Source organism: Eurytemora carolleeae, unplaced genomic scaffold (genome assembly GCF_000591075.1).
Source record: "Eurytemora carolleeae unplaced genomic scaffold, Eaff_2.0 scaffold67, whole genome shotgun sequence".
NCBI classification, from domain to species: Eukaryota; Metazoa; Arthropoda; class Copepoda; order Calanoida; family Temoridae; genus Eurytemora; species Eurytemora carolleeae.
In genome coordinates, this window is record NW_019396097.1 from 74,275 (window position 1) to 82,786 (window position 8,512).

Sequence of the window (8,512 nt, forward strand, 5' to 3'; positions counted from 1 at the left end):
TCCCCTCCCCCCCCCCTGTCCCTTAATCCATCTAATATTATTACTATCATTATTATCATCAAAATTTAAATTCCAATTTCGTTTCCAACAGCAATTTTAATATCAATTGACATTTCTCTTCCTATTTCCTATTTCCTATTTCCTATTTCTACTTATCAACTCAATGCCTATTCTATTTCTAATTCCTGTTATCATCTCTATTCAAATTACTACAATGTACTCAAATTCCATTTCCTTTTATATTCCCGTTCATAATTTCTTTTTTCATATTCCCGTGGTTATCTCTATTTTTAATTTTATTCTGTTTTAGTGTATATTCCTGTTACTATTTTTACCAAATAACCATCCTTCCTTTAAGTATATAATAGTTGCTTCTATCTATCTATCTATAAATATGTTTTGTTTTACACTTGTTACTTTAGAATATGCATATGTGTACACTGTTTTGACAGGGATACATGATTAAAAAGTTATAGAAAAAATAAATCCCCAAAAGGGGGTCAAGGAAAGAGGGCAAGTAATTTTAGGACATTTTTTAAAGCTAAAATTAGATTTCCTTGTCATAACTTAATAATTAGTTTTTCAAAAAAATGAAAAAATAAAAAAAAGTTTGTTGAAAATGTACAATATTGAATTTAAACATTGAATGTTGTACAATGTACATGTGTATTGTGTACATCTGTATCTTCAGCATTTGGGGAAAATCCATGTATTTGATTTAAAAATCAATTTAACTTATTTGTTGTTATAAGAAATAGGAGAAAACATGGTATTGGTATTTTAAGTATTAACAGGGGGCATTAAGAAAACCTTTTAATATGTCAATCCTCTTTTGTAGCGCGCGCAAATATTTTGGGTTTCAAAGTTAGAACGCTCGCGCGCATAGCAGGTCCAAAATTACAAGGTTTAAGAATGTGCGTTGGATAACTTGTTATATTTGCTGTGGGCTGAATTAGATAATATATGTTTTAACAAAACATTGAAATAATACCCCCCCTCGCCCNGGGGGGTATCCTAGGTTGTTGTAACAAAACACAGGATGTTTGAGAGTTAAGTTATATAAATATATAGAGTTTGTATAGTTCCACTCACTATATCATTTAATACAGGATAGTCGAGAAAACTTCGCAATTAGGATAATTTGCACAAAGGCACCTGGAGAGTGGAGGACGGGGGGGGGCGCACAGAGAAAGGCGGCAGAATTGTAAAATTTTGGAAGTTTATCATTAGATACTAGATTTTTAATTGTAAAAGAGACAAACTTGATTTCTTCACATTTTCTTATTTTGTCATGCAATATTTTTACTAATTACCATTTAGTTATTAAATATTGTGAAAATTTACTAAATGAAAAGCACATCTGACAAGATTTTCCTGAATTTCCATTTTCTGATTTTTCAACAGGTTTATTAATGGTTTTAGTCAAATATTCAAACCTAAGCTACCAGGGCGCATCGTGCATCTTGCAATTAAATACCATTTACAATATTTTGTTTCTGTAATTAAATAAAACAATCTTATATTTCGCAGAGTTATCTGTTTAAAAACAAATAATATGCTGGTGGTCAAATCTACACTATCTGACCGTCCATCATCATCTCATATTCATGTACAGGTGATTTAAGGTCCTGCAAAAATATGGATCCAATCGTTTTCATCCAAACAAGCCACCAAACAGACCACGCATTTATTTAGAGAATCTGCCTCATCAACTGGTCCGATAAAAAAAATTAGTTCTTTCTTTCTTTGTTTACTATAGGCCCGAAAAGGACATGTGGTAAACGAAGTATACATCAAATGAGATCGATTTGCGCATTGCCTTGGGAACCCAGCTTTGCTTGGAGATCTAAACAGCAAATCGGTTCATGAGTTATGATCGGGCATACAAACAAACTGACAAACAGAGATTACTGCTTCATATATATATACATGTCTATAGATATATTGCATGGGTCACATTGTCTACGTTTAGGGAGATAAACCAGAGTTTCTAATAGATAGATAGATAGATAGATAGATAGATAGATAGATAGATAGATAGATAGATAGATAGATAGATAGATAGATAGATAGATAGATAGATAGATAGATTTATAGATATATAGATAGACAGATTTATAGATATATAGATAGATAAATATATAGATAGATATGCAGATAGATATATAGATAGATTTTTAGAAAGATAAATAGATTTTTTATAGATAGGTATAAAGATAGATATGTTTGACAGTTTTTAATCCAGATGCACAAATAACATCTTTTTGGGTGTTCCGACCATAAACAGTCCTCATAATTATAGGCCCAATTTTAATCCATATTATAGTCCCCGTAATAGTCCAAATAATAGTCCACAAATTTAAGATGAAATGTACCATGTCTGAGACATATAAGTTTAAAAATAATTATTGAGTTAGAGCTTAATTAGACGTTAGAAAATTGATAAAAACGCCATGGGAAAAGGATGTAGTGGGGTGGGGAGGGGAAGGAAAGGGGGAGAGGTAGGAGGGGGGGGGGGTAAAGAGGAAATATAAAAGTCAGGTTTAGGGGGATTTCAGCAAAGATAAAATGTCAGAGAAGAGGTTTAACGGAAACCTTCTTCCCACAGAGAAGATTTGATAGAAGATTCAATCCAAGGTACTAATACAAGGAAAGTTTATTGCGGTTGCATATACTCTGCGTACATATTGAAACCAGTTCTCTCTGGGCGGAATTTGTAAACAAGAATAGATGCATCAGTGTTTGTATAGTATCCGAGGAGGCTAAAAGGATTTAATTTTGATAAGTTTGAAAATTCAAATAATAGTTTCCTGTCATAGGAATATTTCATAGATTATTTTTGTGAAAATGGATTCCATGTGAGGCTGTGACATCCGACTTGTGTTTGCATTTCCGCCCAAAGACAGTACACTGCAGTACAAAAAAATGCGTACACATCTAAAATAACTTTCTTTTCATTAGTACCTTGATTCTATCTAAGTTTATAAGAACTATATATTGTTTGATCAAATATGAAGTAGATATCTATGTTTATAATTTGAAAAACTGATTATTTTCAAATGTGGTTTCTCCACAAAAGTGACTTGCGCAGTTCTACTGCGGGAAAACAGAAAGGAAAATGGGATTGAAATCTTAAAAATCTTCCACATTATTGATCAGGGTCACTTGAAATTACATAAAATGATTTTCTTTAGGTCGCAGGCTCGATAACACCAATAAGAAGCGAGCAGCATATAGGTTTAAAGTCACAACTATAGGATTTATTGTAAAAGAAAAACTAAAAAAAAACTTTGATAGAGAAGGAAGGTGTTGACGTGGTGTATTAATTAATATATTTACTGCAGAATAAAAAACTAAAGTGATGCGCTTTTGTTAATCTGAAGCTAACCCAGCAGTAAACAGGGATGTTTCTACTCTCTTATCCAGCAGTAAACAGGGATGTTTCTACTCTCTAACCCAGCAGTAAACAGGGAGAAGACGTTAAAGGGGGTGGGGGTGAAAGGGTTTGATGGTGATTTCAACGCACTTTTGTTTCGTCATTAAAATATGATCATAATTTAGAAAATCCTCTGCCCTAACTTTTAATTTTTTTACAAAAGCTGCTAAAAGGGATTTCATAATATGGCTGTGTGCGGGTATATGGCTTTTTACCCTTTTTCCTTAAATATAACCTTGGTCCTTTTTAACCTTTTACATTTTTCCATTTTCCTGTTCAAATTTCAGTTTCAAGCCTTGAAGGTTAATTAAGTAATTCTCAAAACTCTAAATCTACATTTGAAATAATTTACAGGGTTTTCAACGTTTTCGTTTTACATTACTAAGCTTCAAGAAAAAAAGATAATTTCTTAAATTTTCCTGATTTTATTCGTTGATTTTCGACTTACAAAAAAAGGTTTAAAGTGCCATTTTCAGAAGTGGCAATACACCACTTCATACATGCTATTCTACTAATTTCATGATATTCTTTAAAAAAAAAAAAATCCGTATAAATTTATTACAATTACAAAACAATTTTTAACTATGATTTTTAGGTTGATTTTATAGGTTTCTCAATCTAAGGACACTTGTTCCAATGCATCCCTACCTAACACAAATTATATGGTATCCTTATATATGTAACCCCACCCTATTTAAAATAATTTGCTTGGTATAATCTTCTCTTGAAAAATTAAGATATTTACATGACATAAAATTCAAGCAAAAATTACTCGTTTTTATACCAAAATTCCGAAAATTTGCTATGCAGGGAAGCTCATGCTACAACACTCCTCTTTCCACCCCCTTGGGAAAATCCTGGCTACGGACCTGATGCGAGTTATAGGGCTTTGACAATAGAAAAGAATTTTTTTCAAAAATACCGAATTCAATTATCTATCTTGAGACATACATAATAATATTAATTCAGAAGATCCCATTTAAAAAAATAATTTAGAAAACAAATCTAAAACTCTAATCTAACCCAATCCCATTTCCCGCAGGACATATATATATATGTGTATTTATACCATGATAGCTTACAGCAATGGAGAATAAAAGACCTGTTTTTATTGTACAATTACATGTCAAACCTGCTCAATAATGACATGTTATTTGACAGGTCACGTAGCAGTTCTAATAGAATTTACCCAGGGTTACCCACAAAGTATAAGATTAAATTAAGTCCTTTACCTTCTTATTTAATGATTTAGCAAAGAAACAAAGAATCCTAGCTGAATATAAGGAAACAGACAATAAATTCTGTACAGTCGTCTCTGAAGTCGTATCCTTTATGAGTAACCTTGTTGTCTAAAGGAATTGTTCATTGAAACAAAAAAAAACACAAAATACCCCGAATTCTGAAACAAAATCGCAATAACTGACCCATTTTTATCAGTTAGACCTTGAGGGCAATAATGATCGATGTTTTTTGCCAAATAGCAATGCAAATTTTAACATTTTTGCAATGCTTTATATGCATTTGACATATATTTAATATATTTAATCACTTGAAGAAATATTTTTAAATTAAGATTAAATCACAAGCCCTTTGTTGGTTTTAATTTCTAAAAGCATTTCTTAATAAAATGGGGAGAATACTTATGATTACTTTTTGATTTGCAATATTTTGTTTTCATAAAATAAATAAATCTTAATTAAACCTCCATAGGTAAAAAAAAATATTCTTTTTTAATTGTATTTTAACATTTTAACGCACATTTTACTGAATCAAAGGTGTAATGTAGAGATGATAAGTTTTGCTAGATATGTCCTTAAAACCAATGAAAAAGATTTCAAAGCAAAAGAGGACACATATACAAATGACGCACGTATAAAAGATCAAAAATCTCACCTCAAAAATCCAATGTTTAAATTGGTTTAGTGAGTCTATAACTAAAGAACCCTTATACAGTAGCAGGGCAAGGTCACAAACTATCTATCTATCACACTATGCTTCCCTGGTCACAGGTTGCGCTGTACTAACTTGAAATTACTCCGATCAAACAGGGATGTTTCTACTCTCTAACCCAGCAGTAAACAGGGATGTTTCTACTGTCTAACCCAGCAGTAAACAGAGATGTTTCTACTCTCTTATCCAGCAGTAAACAGGGATGTTTCTACTCTCTATTCCAGCAGTAAACAGGGATGTTTCTACTCTCTAACCCAGCAGTAAACAGGGATGTTATTACTCTCTTATCCAGCAGTAAACAGGGATGTTTCTACTCTCTATTCCAGCAGTAAACAGGGATGTTTCTACTCTCTATTCCAGCAGTAAACAGGGATGTTTCTACTCTCTATTCCAGCAGTAAACAGGAATTTTTCTACTCTCTATTCCAGCAGTAAACAGGAATGTTTCTACCCTCTATTCCAGCAGTAAACACGGGTGTTTCTACTCTCTATTCTAGCAGTAAACAGGGGTGCTTATCTACTCTCTATTCTAGCAGTAAACAGGGATGTTTCTACTCTCTATTCCAGTAGTAAACAGGGATGTTTCTACTCTCTATTCCAGCAGTAAACAGGAATTTTTCTACTCTCTATTCCAGCAGTAAACAGGAATGTTTCTACCCTCTATTCCAGCAGTAAACACGGGTGTTTCTACTCTCTATTCTAGCAGTAAACAGGAATGTTTCTACTCTCTATTCTAGCAGTAAACACGGGTGTTTCTACTCTCTATTCTAGCAGTAAACAGGGGTGCTTATACTCTATATTCTAACAGTAAACAGGAGTGGCTCTCTATTCTAAAAGTTAACAAGGGTTTTTCTACTCTCTATTCTAGCAGTAAACAGGGGTGTTTGTACTCTCATGCTAGCAGTAAAGAGGGGTGCTTTTTCTCTATTCTAGAAGTAAACAGGGATGTTTCTACTCTATATTCCAGCAGTAAACAGGGGTGTTTCTACTCTCTATTCTATCAATAAACGAGGATGTTTCTACTCTCTATTCCAGCAGTAAACAGGGATGTTTCTACTCTCTATTCTAGCAATAAACAGGAGTGCGCATACTCTATATTCTAGCAGTAAACAGGAGTGTTTAGGCACTTTATTCTAAAGTTAACAAGGATTTTTCTACTCTCTATTCTAGCAGTAAACAGGGGTGTTTGTACTCTCATGCTACTAGTAAAGAGGGGTGCTTCTACTCTTTATTTTAGCATTAAACAGGGGTATCTCTTCTCTATATTCTAGCAGTAAATTGGGATGTTTTTACTCTCGATTCTAGCAGTACACAGGGGTGCTTACACTATTTATCCTCACATTAAACAGGGATGCTTTTACTCTCTATTCTGGCAGTAAACAGAAGTGATTCTACTCTCTATTCTAGCAGTAAACAGGGGTATTTCTACTCTCTATTCTAGCAGTAAACAGGGGTATTTCTACTCTCTATTCTAGCAGTAAACAGGGGTATTTCTGCTTTCTATTTTAGCAGTAAATTGGGATAATTTTACTCTCTATTGTAGCAGTAAACAGAAGTAATTCTACTTTCTATTCTAGCAGGAAACAGGGATGTTTCTTCTCTCTCGGTTATCACTCAGTGATTATCGGTTATCACTCAGTGATTATCGATTATCACTCAGTGATAACCGAAAACTCTGAACTAGGAAAACGACTTTTAGACTCAATTTCTGACTTTAAACAGTCAGCATTGGACATAGCAATTGTGCAGTGTAAACATACATTAGTGATTTTACAAGTAAAACTATTTGCTCTGTGATAAGATAAAATACACTCAAGTCTTGCGATTAAATCGTCTTCCTAATTCCTATTTCATAGTTTTCTGGTCATCACTGTACGATATCTGATATCCTAACGTTTAAAGGCTGAATATCAAAACCACTGAAATATATTTTATATTTATTTATAAAAAAGATTTTTGTGTATTATTGTACTTTTTGACCTTATTTTGCCCCTAATTCATTACCCCCATTGCCCTCTTTCTCCCTTTTCCATAAAATCCCCCCTCGCCCCTCCCCGCGGCCCTGGATCAGCTGTTGAGGCTGAAAGGCATGAACCTCCAGTTTTCTTACTTCATCTTAATCTGCAATATCTAAATTCGAGAAACTACACAATTCATAGTTTACTTTCAGTCAAAAAGATTCAAAAACCAATATTTTGTCTTTGTTTCAAAATTGTGCACAGAAAAATTAGTTACCAAACATAACTTACATAAATATTTAAAAAGAGGATTATTTAAGTAAAGGATTGTATAAATGAAATAAATAAAGAACACGACATAATTGAAATCTTTAAAAACTACGGTAAACTATTATTCCTTAAGTGATCGACATAATATGTATAGTGACAGTACACTTACATTGATACAGGTTTATTAGATTGAAAGTAAGTACAGGGAAAGTACAGTTACAGTGACAGTACAGGTAGAGTGACAGTACAGGTACAGTGGCAGTACAGGTACAGTGGCAGTACAGGTACAGTGACAGTACAGGTACAGTGACAGTACAGGTACATTGACAGTACAGGTACAGTGACACGTGAGGTACAGTGACAGTACAGGTACAGTGACAGTACAGGTACAGTGACAGTATAGGTACAGTGACAGTACAGGTACAGTGACAGTACAGGTACAGTGACAGTAAAGGTACAGTGACAGTACAGGTACAGTGACAGTACAGGTACAGTGACAGTACAGGTACAGTGACAGTACAGGTACAGTGACAGTACAGGTACAGTGACAGTACAGGTACAGTGACAGTACAGGTACAGTGACAGTAAAGGTACAGTGACAGTACAGGTACAGTGACAGTACAGGTACAGTGACAGTACAGGTACAGTGACAGTACAGGTACAGTGACAGTACAGGTACAGTGACAGTATCTAGATTTATATCTATCCATCTATCCTATTAACAAACTAATGTATGTATGTATTGGTAACAATATATGGGAAAAATCATAAATGTTCTTAACTTATTGAAAATGAAGTATCTAAAGGCTTGGGAAACTCATATCTCATTTTATTGGACGGCCTTTATGTATTTATTGGACGGCCTATGCTTGATTTGATTTGATTTGATGACAATTACA

At 33.6% G+C, this 8,512-nt stretch overlaps 1 protein-coding gene across 2 annotated transcripts in view; it reads right to left on the bottom strand.

The window, feature by feature from the left end:
• The window catches only part of LOC111694840 (golgin subfamily A member 6-like protein 22), a 31,539-nt gene that overhangs the window by 15,940 nt on the left and 7,087 nt on the right, over nt 1-8,512 (bottom strand). The window contains exon 1 of one of the 2 annotated variants that reach the window (XM_023463872.1): nt 5,330-5,462. The exons of the other annotated variant lie outside the window; for it this stretch is intronic. The gene's annotated coding sequence lies outside the window, so the exon portion shown is untranslated. Of the gene's footprint in view, nt 1-5,329; nt 5,463-8,512 lie in introns of those variants that run through there. 2 annotated transcript variants of the gene reach the window in all.